Source organism: Lutra lutra, chromosome 7 (genome assembly GCF_902655055.1).
Source record: "Lutra lutra chromosome 7, mLutLut1.2, whole genome shotgun sequence".
In the NCBI taxonomy this organism is placed as follows: domain Eukaryota; kingdom Metazoa; phylum Chordata; class Mammalia; order Carnivora; family Mustelidae; genus Lutra; species Lutra lutra.
In genome coordinates this window covers 1,296,922-1,310,517 of record NC_062284.1, presented here as the reverse complement: position 1 = coordinate 1,310,517, position 13,596 = coordinate 1,296,922, and the positions used below count along the sequence as shown (strand labels likewise).

The window sequence follows — 13,596 nt, the reverse complement described above, 5'->3', positions numbered from 1 at the left end:
ACAAGTCAGGACGCAGTGACCCTGGACGACACTCGGTCACAGACGTGCAAGCAGATCAGTGACAGGGTAACAGGGCGGGGGCAGGGTGAGCAGGGCAGACGCGAGGCTCTAGGGGGCCGCGTGCATGTGCCACCAGCAGGCACTTCCTGGCCAGCAGGTTCACCCATTTCTTAGCACCGTCCTCTACCTGCGCGGCACCAGACGAACACAGCACGCGGAGGGCGGGGCTCAGAGACGTGCAAGGAGCACCAGAGTCCGGGGCCAATGACCACCGCACAACTTCCCTCCTCAACCCTCCACGGCTGCAGAAGCTTCTCTTCCCTGCTGTGTGTCCTTTCTGCCCGATCTCATCTTAAAAATCAACGCTTCATTAATAGGTTCTGCAGGCTCCTGCACCTCGAGTTTCACTTTTGGCACTATCTGGAGAGAGGGGAGGGAAGCGTGCCGGGGGTGCCGTGAACAGAACAGCAGCACCTGGTTCTGCCCGTGAGGCGCCACGTGGCTCCAGCTGGAGAGTTCACGCTCACACTGTAGGCCTTAGTCACCACGACACGAGTAGATTCTAAGAGCTTTTCTTTAGAGCTACTGAAGGCTCAGGAACGAGACAACCCCTGGATAGTCGCACACTGGAACCTTGACTTTTCCGCTGCTTTGAGAGGCGGCCACATACCCCTTATCTCGGCCCTGTGCCCCCTGACCACTTTGACGAGAACAACCACGCTCGGGGCGCACTCCCCACGGGCTTCCTGAATGCCTTCTCATTCACCGATCCTAAAGACTGTCAACCGTGACTTTCCTTCCACTAAAAAAGACATTTGTGATGTGAAAGACAAAGTAAATTCATCTTCATGAAAATGCCATTCATTCCATTCCATGTGTCCCTGAACAGTTAGTAAGATTTTGTCAAGTTTTATCTATATGACCATCACTTTGCTCACATCAATGTCTTGTATTTTAATCACCTCATCTATATGCACCATGTGTTCTAAGGGGAGAAGCCATTCAAGAGTCTTATTCCTAAATCCATGTAGGAAAATACACCCCAATACAAAACAAAAACAAACAAAAAAATAAAACAAAAATAAAAACACAACCAGGGGAGATGGGGGGGGGGGGAAATCAGCTCCCACCCTTGCTGGCCTCAAGTTGATTACTAAAGCAGTAACTTTTACTAAAAGAAAAAGAAAAGAATTTTTTTCTTCAACAGGTACTTAAGATTATCAAAGCAGTTTTAAAACACAAAAAGCTGGGAAGTTTCAAAGACGTCTTAACTGCATCTAGGGAACAGGAGTTTATTTATTTGTAAGTATATGCTTTCTCTGGTTCAAAAGAACTATTTAAAAATTATGAAATTTAACTGTAATTTAAATTATGAAATTATTCCCAAGAGCAATTTCCTACAGTATTATGTAACATCTTATTCCCAAAATACATTTTTATGGTTATCTGGTAAACATAGTAATATAAAATGGCTGAAACCAACTACAAAACAAACTGCAATCTTAAGAATTATAACTTTTTGCTTCACTGTAAGATTAGTAATGCAAATTCCAATGCTTAAAATAATTCTGGAAAAAAAAAAAAAGATGCATGGTCACTAATGGTCACAAATGATACTTAGCTACGGTTTTTCTCAAAAATATTTTATAAAAATCTACCACCCACTCCACCCTCCGTATCCTACCCACCAGAAAGAAACAGACCCTATGAAACGTGTCATCATGCTGACTTAAGTGTTTCTTCACTTAGATTTAACTACCCCCAGCGACCTGGGGCTGCGCGTTAAGTCTACTCACACAGTTGAGGTCGATGGGCAAACAGCTGTCCTGTATCTCGAGACACACATTAGCCTCCTGCCTTCCCTAGCCTCATAAGCAGATACTTAAAGTCTGAGTTTTATGCAAGAAAACATTGTAAAGCCTTCAGTGTTTTACCGCAGCAGACTTCAGATTCATTCCTGTAACACATTTAACATGAAACAGAGTTGAGACAGTTAAAATTGACTGTGTACATTTTAATTGTCTAAAATTTTAAGGAGTGCTTTCACTATTATAGCTACATAAAGAGGGCTGTTGAGATAAAATTAAGAAATAAAAACATTTCACTTGCTATTTGACACCAACGTAAAATACAGCAATATGTAACTTTACCAGAGATTCTTCTTCACCTGGCCCCAGGTGAGGTGAGCAAGAATTATTTTTTATATAGCCATTCATACCCCAAATAAGCAAAACTAGGTCTTTTTCCGCTTCTCTAAAGTTTAATTTATTTAGCATGAACAGCCAGAACTAAAGAATGACTGTTACGACCAGACAGTCAATGGGAATGACTTCAATGGCCCCAACAATATCCCTTGGGACCCTCCTGGGTAGGGAGAATGAGATCCTCGGTCCTGTTCCGACAGAAATAAAAGCCAGGTTTTCCGACATTTACTATGAACGTTGACAGCACACTTACCCACAGATTCACATTTCTATAGTACCATTAGTGCTACAGATTGATCAAGTGTCAGAAGGCTTGTCTGGAAAACAGAACTGCATCCGATCAGAATGTCCTGGGATACACAGGTAACTCTTCCCCTACATGTGTCACATGGGCCTCAAATTTCTACAAAAAGTTTTAGGAAATGCTTTAGCACTTTATAGAGTAAACTTACTATTTATAATAGCAACACGATTTAGAAATACCATGAGAAGTACATCCTAATTCTTAAATTTCACTAACTTTTAAAGTATTAGTTAACACTGAAATGAGCTACTGTACCTTTGTTTTGCTCTAAAAGAGGCATGTTTATATTCTCCTTATACTGTGCAAAGAAATGACTTAGGAATTCAAGCCTCATGAGAGCTGTAACTTGACAGAGTACCTTTCACGCGAGCTGAAGCATGTGTTCCAGACTGTCCCCCTGCTGCAGCAGAACTTAAGCTTCCTGAGGGAGCCTACTGTCAAACACAGCCGCTAACAAAGATGGAACAAATCTCAGGCTGTACCACCGGAGTCTGCTCTCTGCACAGTGACAGCGATAAATGTCTGATGGCTGAGCACAGTGCGGGAGGCCCCGTCCTGACAGTTTACACGCACGCTTACTCCTCATTCCACCTGAAGAGGTGGGCGCAGTGATTACCAACTCTGTACAGATTATGCAGCATGAGGAGTCTCGCGATGCTAGGAACTTGTTGAAAATCACAGAGCTAAGAGGCAGAGACAGGCCTTGCATCCAGACATACTGGTCTCCGAAGCCTGGGGCTTCAGGCATCAGCTAAGATCACAGCAACAGCAACAGCAGTCCCGCGTCCTGATGAGCCACACCGAGAGCCACACCGGGAACCGGACGTGGCCCCCACGGGAAGGGTGGCGCTAATGAATGAAGGCCACCGTGCAACCAACGGGCTGGCTACAAGTTCAGGAAGATCTTCTGTCACAAGACGGGACTGTGAGAAACCTGGAGAAAAGCCACAAAGGAACGCGTTCTGAAGGACCACTCAAGAGTGAAACGGAGCGAGCTTATCTCACGTGGTACAAAGCAGAGTCTGCAAGCCACGCGTGCAACTCTTGGAAGACGGGTTCCAGCTCACCACGAGACCCTCTCGGACGCGAAGGAACCCAACGGCCAGAGCAGACGCCCTCCAGAGCACAGAGCCTGCGCCATTCCGTACTTGAGCCTCAAGTGCCACTTCAATGACCAGCTCAAACCGACGGCCGCGGCCAGGTCAAACCCACTGCGGGCGCAGGCTTGACAGGGAGTCGTGTGCACCGAGTCTGCAAGCTACGTCCCCACACACTGCTTATTATGAAAGGAAAAATAATTATGCTTTAAGTGGAAGAAGCTAGCGGATACCACCTCAACCGAAAGATCAAAAGTCAGCATCACCGCTAACGGGACAGGTAGACGTGCTGCCGCCAACGCGACGCACGGAGGAGCACACGTCGCCAGTGACACAACCCTGCCAACGCCACGGCCCCTAAACCGAGTCACAAGGATACGCCGGACAAGCCCAGCTTGAGGGGACTCTGCCAGGAAATGGTCACTCTTCAAACAATGCCAAACGCTCCTGACTCAGGGAGAACAGAGAAGCATGATAACTAAACCCAGTAAGGGATTCTGGGCTGGATCCTGGACTGGAGAAAAATCAATGAAGGAAGAACATATCGGGAAAAATAGAGAAATCCAAAAGTGGACTGGAGTAGAGAATTCTATCAGATCAGTATTGAATTTCCTTTACTCGGTAACTGAACTACTGTTGAAAATCCAAGACTGGCCTTGTCAGAATATATAAATGTGACGTGGTAAAAGGACAGGATGCACACTACCTATGGTCACACAGTTCGGAAAAAATAATATGATAAAGAGTAAGAGTGAATGTGGCAAAGGGTTAACAGTGGTCAAATCTTGCCAAGGGGTATATGGGAATTATCTGTATTATCAATGTAACTTTCTATAAATGTGAAAATAAAACCTGAGAAAAATAAATATTTGAAGCTGATGTTCTAAAGATTCTGAATACCTATCAAGTGGGTCATTGTCCCAATCTGATCTCCATATACTCGAAGTCCAATCCGACAGCAATCCAAAGTCATCTGATGACCTAGGTGGTGACTTGTCATAGTGCTCGGGTTTAAAACATCCAATGCTGAGTGCTGCATGACACGTGCCGTTCCACTCTGATGACAGGTTTGACTCCATGGATCTGAGCCCTGTGCATGTCTGCCTCCTCCCGACCCTGCCGGCCTGCCGCGGCCTTCCCCAGACCACCGCACGGTGAGGGAAACAGACCTCTCCCACCGAGCGACTGCTCTTCAACGGGGAACACAGCAGAAGGGATGCCTCCTCGCTGAACACTGCACGATCAGTTAACTTCTGCTTACAAAGCAGAACCAATAGAGGAGATGAGCGACCAACAATGTGCAAGAAAACAGTAGAATAAATGTCCCTCCCCAAACAAAACTCAATAATGCCAATAAAACGCTGACAAAGCACACATTGACTACAGAGCACCTGGAAAGACAAGCTAACACGTTCATCACAGAGAAGCTAGCCAGCCCCCAAATGGGTAATATGCAAACACTGTAGTGGCGTGAAGCCATAAAATAAAGAGGAAGGAGAAAAGAAAACAGCGAGAGGGAACATGAGAAGTGAGAACGGCCCCACACGAGCACACTGCTAACACCCCGCTCGCCTTCCTCCCCGGTGTCCTGGCCTATTTCTCCCTCCACATTCCACTTCGGTTTAGTCCTCCTCTGTCCTCAAGCTCGCCTACTGCTGGGTCTTCGTGAGACTCACAGCTGTGGGAGCACGGCTGACTACCGTATGACAGTCCGCATCTTGTACCCATACTCCCTCCCCCCCTGCTTGTCAAGAGGCACAGAACAGCAGTCTCTCTGTTGGGAGAGATCATACAACAGTTTGCTTGGGAAAGGAGTGGAATGATAGCAGGCATCACTAGCTCACAGTCTAACAAAGAAGGCAGGAATTGGAGGGGTAGAAAACCTGCAAATTTAGAAAGTCAAGGCGGAGCAAAGATGACCTGGAAAGAAGGGATGAATTTTAGTCTCTCACAGTCAGTATACTTCCCATCAGGCCGAAGCGCCCCATGCACAGTATTTACTGTTCTTTAGCTAATTCCAGATCAGCTCTGTTACAGAGCTTGGCCTCCTCTGGGGCAGGCTCCCTAACAGAATAATCCCTGTAACCCAACAGCAAACACCACCTTGTTTAAAGAAGGCACGTAACAGGCCCTTACAGATGCCTAACGGCAAAACAGGCAAAGGTACTTTATCCCAAGCCCATCCCTGTGTTTGACACCATTTTCTCAGGCAGCACGTTCGGAAATCCTCTGTCCACCGATGTATGCACTAGCTTTCTAAACCTTCCTCTGATCTCAATTCAAACTCTAGCCTCTGAATGCTGCAGGTTGATGCCCTTTTAATAAAAGATTCAGAATAATCCACCTTGTGAAAGATGATAACTCAAACCTAAAATTTAAATCAATTTTGAAGCCCAAATTCCTAATTTAAGAAATATGGGATGTGAGGGGAACGTGGTGGCTCAATCCATTGAGCATCTGACTCCTGGTTTGGGCCTGGGTCATGATCTTGGGGTCACGAGTGCCAGTGTAAAGTCTGCTTGAGATTCTCCTTCTCTGCCCACTCCCAAATAAATAAATCTTAAAAAAAAAAAAAAAAGCAGCATGGAATGTGTCTGTGGACATTTGTATATATACATATGCATCTGGGGGGGCACGAAGCGAGTTTTCAGGCATCCCTTGATTCTAAACGGACTCTGAGCCACAGCGCCGAGGAGATTATAACATACATTTGTTAGCAAATATTACGCTTCATTAGTCATTAAGTCAGACCAACAGAGCCTGCAGCTGAATTTCCAGCAAACCCCATCATATATGTGTATATATATATATATATATATATGCATATATACATAAAATGTCATAAGCCTTTACCTGTAGCTTCTTATGTAGACCCTTCTGGGACCATACTACATAGCTCCCAACTCTCAGAGAGGAGGTGCTGTAGAAAGAAATAAAAAAGGCTCCAAAAAATAAAACTTAGTATGAGGTAGAGATACAAAGGGGTAGGGGACAGAAGTACTGTAAAATAGCCACGGTTCAACAAGCCCATCTAAAATTCAGCTTATTCTTCCAAGCAAGTTTTAAATCAGGAATACCATTTAAGAAGAGGTTTTATAGAGAAGATCAAAGGTAGTAGCTTTTTTCGGGGAAAGGGAGAAGATAAGGACTATAACAAAGGTATAAAGAATAAGAGAGTAACAGCTGACAATTCAGCTCTTTCTCTAGGACAAATTTTATCTTCTGGTCTGTATAAGGTTTTTCTGTCTTCCCTCCCAAAATTATGAGACAGAGACTGACATCTGAGTGAAGCCCCGACCACTAGGTTTCTACACGCATGTGCACACAAAGGCTTGCGCTCAAACGTTCACGGCGGCCTTATTTACGCCAGCAGGCGGTGGCAACGGTCCCGACAGCCGTGCAGTGGTGAGCGGACAAACTGTGACACACGCGCACCGTGGAACGCTACTGAGCAATGAGAAGAAGTGAAGCACCGACGAGCAGGCCCCGCAGCTGCGTCTCTAGGGCACTATGCTAAGTTCAAGAAAGACAGAGGACCACCTAGCGTGTGATCCACATCAGAGGAAATGCTAGAAACAGCCACCAGACAGAATGGAGACCCAGGAGCCAGGGGTGGGAGAGGAGGTTAACTCCAAAGGGACAGAAGGACACTCTCTGGGTAACAGAAATGCCCCACAACATGATCGTTACAGTGATGGTTCAAATACATTCATTTGTCATAACTAAAACTGCATGCTAAAAATTAGTAAATGTCACTGTATGCAAACATACATCAGTAGAGCTGATTTCATGAAAGAAGACAAAAGAAACAGCCGTTCTGATGTAAGACGTGAGTGAGTTATAGCTCTGTGGGGTACAAGATAAATATTACAAGTTGAAGTTACACCAAGAGGAGCCACATAACTGATGAGTTCAAGTTCCTGAAAGTATCTGTGTACTATTAAGTCATTATTTTATTTTTTAATATCTTGAAAAAACTTTCTAAATAATCATCCTCATTTAGATATAACAGAGAAACAAACTTTCCTTTTCTTACCTTCTCTCTCTACCCACTTCTTTTATCTTATCACTACCTTGAAAACGATTTGGTACCTTGAATAAGATCAACCTGGGCTGCTTTTCATTTATTTATTTTTATTTTAAAGTAAGCTCTGCACAGGGTGCCTGGCCGGCTCAGTTGGTTGAGCATCTGATTCTTGATCTCAGCTCAGGGCATGAGTTCATGCCCTGTGTTGGGCTCTACGCTGGGCATGGAGCCTACTTAAAAAAATAAAAATAAAAATAGAAAAATAAAGTAAGCTCTATGCCCAACAAGCGTGAACTCACCACCCTGAGATCGAGAGTCACATGCTCCACTGATGTTGCCGGCCAGGAACCCCTGGGATTGCTGTATAAATAACACACGTTATTATTTTACAACAAGCACAAAGGCATGAATAGGAGCTTGAATAAATTCACCATCAATTTTCAAAGCTGGGGGGAGGGAGCTTACAATTCTAACAAATTCTACTAAACATTAGTTCCTGGTCCTAGATTTTCAAGTACAACTGACATGAATTTACTGCATTTCAACAAAAGCTGCCTCCCACATAAAGCCAATACAGCTCACTCCTTTCATCAGGAATTGCTTCCGAATGTTTACTGATTCTTCAGAAAATACAGGGAAAGCAGTTTCCTCACACTGCCTTGCTCAGTCATTAAAGTTATGTTACAAAATAATTCATGTCCCTAAAGAGTTTTCTCAAATCAAAGCTTCCGTTTAAAAAAAAAAAAAAAAAGATTTTTCTCTTGAAAAAGATCAGTGACCAGTATTCAAATATAAAACCTAAAGATAAACTTATAGTTAACTAGGTAATTTGAGCCAAGAGACTTCTTCAGGAACTTAAAAGGAATTTAAAAGTATTTTTAAGAAAAATTATAATTCATTTCAAACATTTTAACTTGTTTACCACGAAGTTCAAATGCCCAAATTAATAGCTATTTTTTTAAAGATTTTTTTTAAATTTATTCATTTGACAGAGATCACAAGTAGGCAGAGAGGCAGGCAGAAAGAGAGGAGGAAGCAGGCTCCCCGCTGAGCAGACAGCCCGATGTGGGGCTCGAACCCAGGACCCTGAGATCATGACCTGAGGCGAAAGCAGAGGCTTTAACCCACTGAGCCACCCAGGCGCCCCAATAATAGCTATTTTTTGAGTAGCCTTTCAACTTAAACAATTTTTCTCCATTCTCTTAGTGTAATGGTCAGACCAGTATTACCAAGATACAACAGTCCCAGACATACACCTTCCGTGAACCCACCACCCATCTGCGGCTCTGCAGAGCTGTGGGGATGAAACAATGAAGACACGAACCCAAGCTCGGTGAGTTAGGTGGGCTGCTTTCTCCCATAATTCTCACCACTTACAAGTCTGAATAAATTTTTACTACCCATCTAATAAAAAATGTTGCTACTGAATAACTGATGTCTTATTGTATTTATTTTTAAAGTCTGTATTTATTTATTTGACAGAGAGTGAGCGAGCACAAGCAGGGAGAGCGGCAGTGGGAGAGGGAGGAGCAGGCTCCCCGCTGAGCAGGGACACCCCCCGCCTCGGGGGCTCGATCCCAGGACCCCGGGATCATGACCTGGGCCAAAGGCAGACAGACGCTTAACTGACTGAGCCACCAGGTGTCCCTGAATAACTGATGTTTTAAATACTATTTTTAGTTTATTATCTTGTTCACAGAGAATACAGGATGGAATTTTTTTTAACTTCCAGCAATCATGAAATCTTTTTTTCTACAAAGCCTTTCATTAATCCCAGTTAAAAATCATCGTGCACATAAATACTATCTCTTGCAAGTGGGGTAAACTATATGGAGAAAAGTAAACACAAAAGCAGCCCTGCCAAGAAACATGGCACACGTTAATACATAAGTTGCCTTCCCTCTCAAAGTTAAACCGTGTAATTAATGTGGCCCATAACAATCTGGTAACACGAAATGTCTTTCCACTTCATTTCTAACACCGGACACAGCTGCATTAAACAGGCATTCCAGGCCCTCAAATGTTCACACAACGCATCAACGTGTGACTTGCACTTATCCACACCGTAAGAACCAACCCCGAGCCTCTTACAGACCCATCAGAGGAAATTCAATCTCCAGGTAAAAACCGAATTCCCGATTTGAATTAGCAACTTTTTCTCCTTTGAGGCCATTAAACAGTCAGCAGATTAATCCACAGCAACCTACAAACAGCCCACCAGATGAGGAGTCTGTGTGTAAGCTCCTACCTTCTCCCCTTCTCTTCGGGACACCGACGGCGCCCAGGGCTCACTGTACACGAGCACGGCACGTACCAGTCTCTATCCCACATCATTAAAATACCCGCACGTATACCCGCACCACCTCTACTGCCAAAGGAAGTACCGGTGACTTGACTGACTTTCAGATCTTCCTCAACTAGGAACAAAAGGAGAACAAAAGCAGAGCGTATTAGCTTTAGAGCTACTTAGGAGTGATCGACCCCAGAACACGCGTCGACCGTGGTCTCCGCATCACGCAGAGATCGTCTTGATAACCGAAGCTCCTATGTTCGTGATACCGAGTTGGAAATGTTAGGCAGGCCTGAATCCGTCATCCCAAGGCCAGACCTTCCTGTTTCTGGTGTGGTCATAAAACACAAAATAAACTGCTCGCCACCAGAGTCTGAAGCCATTGAGCATTCAGCCAAGAACTGTTTCTACTTCATCAACGACGGGTCCTGTAACAGCTCCTTGGTCTAAAGTCTTAACTGACTCCAGCGCTGGCCTCAATACACCGCTAGGAAGTTAGAGTCCCCATGACCTGGCTTTTAAGTCAGCCCAAAGCAAAGACCCAAGGAGAGCAGGATTCAAAATTTCAAGAGAAAAGCAGGTTTGAAGAGTTCTCCTGAACTGATCTCCAAACACGATTTCCCTATAAAACCTTTCCATCCGTGCTTCTCAAATACACGGATGTCAGCATCAGAAAATACCACACAGAGGGTGGGAGGTTGGGGGCACCAGGTGGTGGGTATTGTAGAGGGCACGGATTGCATGGAGCACTGGGTGTGGTGCAAAAATAATGAATACTGTTATGCTGAAAAAAATAAAAAAATTAAAAAAAAAAAAAAAAAAAAAAAGAAAATACCACACGGAAAGCTGGGACCCATTTCTCAGCAGATGCTGACGAACAGACCAAGGGTACTGATGACCAATCAGCAACCCTCGGTGCTATTTTTCTCTAAAATATTTCACTCTTGATTCTCTTAAGAAATTAAGACAGCATTACAAAACATTAACATTAAAAATTTTACCTAAATGAAACTCATCTGGTGAAAACAATCAGACAAGAGGTGCTCATAACCATTTCCTTCAAAGACGTATTTAATTATTCCGAGAAAACTAAGTTACAGAAGAGTGAGGATGGCTTAGGGTTCAGGCACACACAGACCAGCGAATGACGGGCAGATTCCTCAGAGGTGCCGGTGCTGCTCCCCCTACCCTCCACGCAGCCTCTAGTTTCCCGTGCACCCCCTTACCTCACTGTTAAAAACCCCCAATCGCCCCCATAGGTTTACTATACACATTCTGCTGACGAAAAAGACAAGACCAGCGAAATCTTACTTTGGAATTATTTGCTTTGATGACTTTCTCTTCCTTTTACTTGCCAAACGGGGTCACGCCTGTTACAGAGACTTCTCCTCTGAAGAAAAACCTAGATTGTGTGATCCAACAAGACACAAGACGTTGCTGGAAAACATGTACCTCTGAGAGGCATGCAGGACAGGGGCAGACATGTCAGGCTACCTCAAATTTCTGCACTGCTTCCACATGCATAACCCTGTATTTTGGGGGGCCTAAAGAGCTGCTATTTCTGAAATATTCCTGAGACTTAGAAGGGCAATCAAAAATCTTCACAAACTGGGATGCCAGTTTCATGTGCTTGAACAGTGCCATGGCTCTGGGAACCGGATCTCCAAATCCCTGCACCTGTCACCTGCCTCTTCGCGCGAGGCTTTGGTCTCACAGCTCTAGCTAGGAGCTTGGAGCAAGTGTCTCCCAAAGAGGACTCTGGCCCCAACCCTTCTCCAGAGCTCTCTGTTCACTAACCGAACGCCGGACGTCTTACCGGCTCGGCCAGGAAAACCATCGCGGGGCACCCGTGGGGCAGGGTGGACAAAGAGAAGCTGGGAGCCACGTCAGAAGACCAGGACGGGCCACAAACAGAAGTGAGAGGGTCCGTGATAAGTGCCTTCCCTGTACTGTCCCCTCTAATCCTCACAAGATCCCTCCCAGGCAGGAGCTCTCACTCCTCCATTCCAGAGATGAGGAAACGGAGCCTGAGGGAGACTAGGGAAGCCGCTCGGGGCAAACTGCGAGCAAAGGAGCAGGAAAGGAAGGACTGCAACCCAGCAGCGAGTCGGGATCCAAATCCCAAGCACCTGCACGTGCCAAATCCCCAAGAAGAGAAGGGATGCAGACTCCGACAGGTAAACTGTGCTCTCTGGTCAATTCAAGAGGCATCTCCTGAGCACCGGAAAGTATGTGCCAGACACTGTGTGTGTGTGCGCACGCGTGCACGCGCGCACGCACACACACACACACACACACACACACTCTCACACACACCATTTTCTGGATTCAAATCCCTGCTTGACCCCTTATTAGCTTTGCAACCTGAGTAAGTTTGCAGCTTACACAGGTGAGTCAGGAAAGAGTGTGCGTGTGTTTATACATACACAAATGCGGACAGAAAGAAAAACAGACCGAAAAAGGAATATGATAAACAAATAGGACAAAGCATAAGGACTGAGAACCTGGGAAAAAGAAACAGGAGCTCCTTGTATGATTCATGCAACTTCTATGTTAAATTTGAAATTCAATCAAAACAAAAAGTTACAGAAAAACTCAGAGCAGTATCCAACCATAACCAACGCGACCTGCTCCAGGGGTGGCAACTGCTCGGGTTTACAAGCAGCGCGTACACGTGGCTGCCCCGGTCCAAGATTAGCAACGAAGAACGTGGTTGAAGCCGGACCTGCAGCTGGAAGGAAGGAAGGAACAAGAGACGGGGGGTTGATAAAGCTTCAGACTGAGTGGTGGGGAAAAAAGGAGAGCTGGAAGGGACAGGAGGCTCCAGCCAGAAGACCGACACTCGCATCCCATGTGTTGGGGGGAGGGGTCTGCAGTTGTCTGAGAAGTAGGAGTCCCCCCAGGGAGATACCGCTCCGGATCTTACAGACACTGACCGCACCAAGTGCTGGGGAGGGTGAAGAGAAAAAGAAGTCCTTGTGCACTGCTGCTGGGGACAAAATGATTGTGGGAGCTTAGGAAAACACTCTGCCATCTCCTACAGTTACCAATGATCGAGGAATTCCACTTCTGGGTGTCTACACAAGAGAAACAAAAACGGACGCCACCCAAAAGCTCACACATACGTGTTCACAGCAGCACCAGGATGAGCCTAAAGCTGCAAACAACCCACCATGCGGCCCTGGCAGGCGGGGGCAGTAACTGTGGTATATACATGGACACGATGAACGCGGACTGCCAACAAAACGGGACAAGTCAAGGCCATTTAATGGGGGACAGGGCAGTCTTTTCAAGCGCCAGCGGTAGGAAAACTGGATCTCCACATGCCAAGGAATGAAGTTTGACCCTTACTTTATACCACGTACAGAAATTAACTTAAGGTGGATCAAAGACCTAAGCACATAAACTAAAAAACTCCTATAAGAAAACATAGGGCTAAAGATTGGACACTGGATTTGGCAATCATTTCTTACATATGACACCAAAAGACAGGTAACAATAGATAATTTGGGTATTATCAAAATAAAAAATTTTATCCATCAAAGGACACAATCAACAGAGTAGAATGCCAGCCCACAGAGAGGGAGGAAAAACTATGTGCAAGTGCTACTACTGGGTAAGGAATTAATATGCAGAAAATATAAAGCACTCCTACAACCCAACAACAAAACATC

At 45.2% G+C, this 13,596-nt stretch overlaps 1 protein-coding gene across 5 annotated transcripts in view; it reads right to left on the bottom strand.

The window, feature by feature from the left end:
- The window catches only part of ZFAND6 (zinc finger AN1-type containing 6), a 67,968-nt gene that overhangs the window by 31,287 nt on the left and 23,085 nt on the right, over positions 1 to 13,596 (bottom strand). For 3 of the 5 annotated variants that reach the window (XM_047735630.1, XM_047735632.1, XM_047735629.1), the window contains exon 2: positions 1,797 to 1,957. The exons of the other annotated variants lie outside the window; for them this stretch is intronic. The gene's annotated coding sequence lies outside the window, so the exon portion shown is untranslated. The remainder of the gene's footprint in view (positions 1 to 1,796; positions 1,958 to 13,596) is intronic. 5 annotated transcript variants of the gene reach the window in all.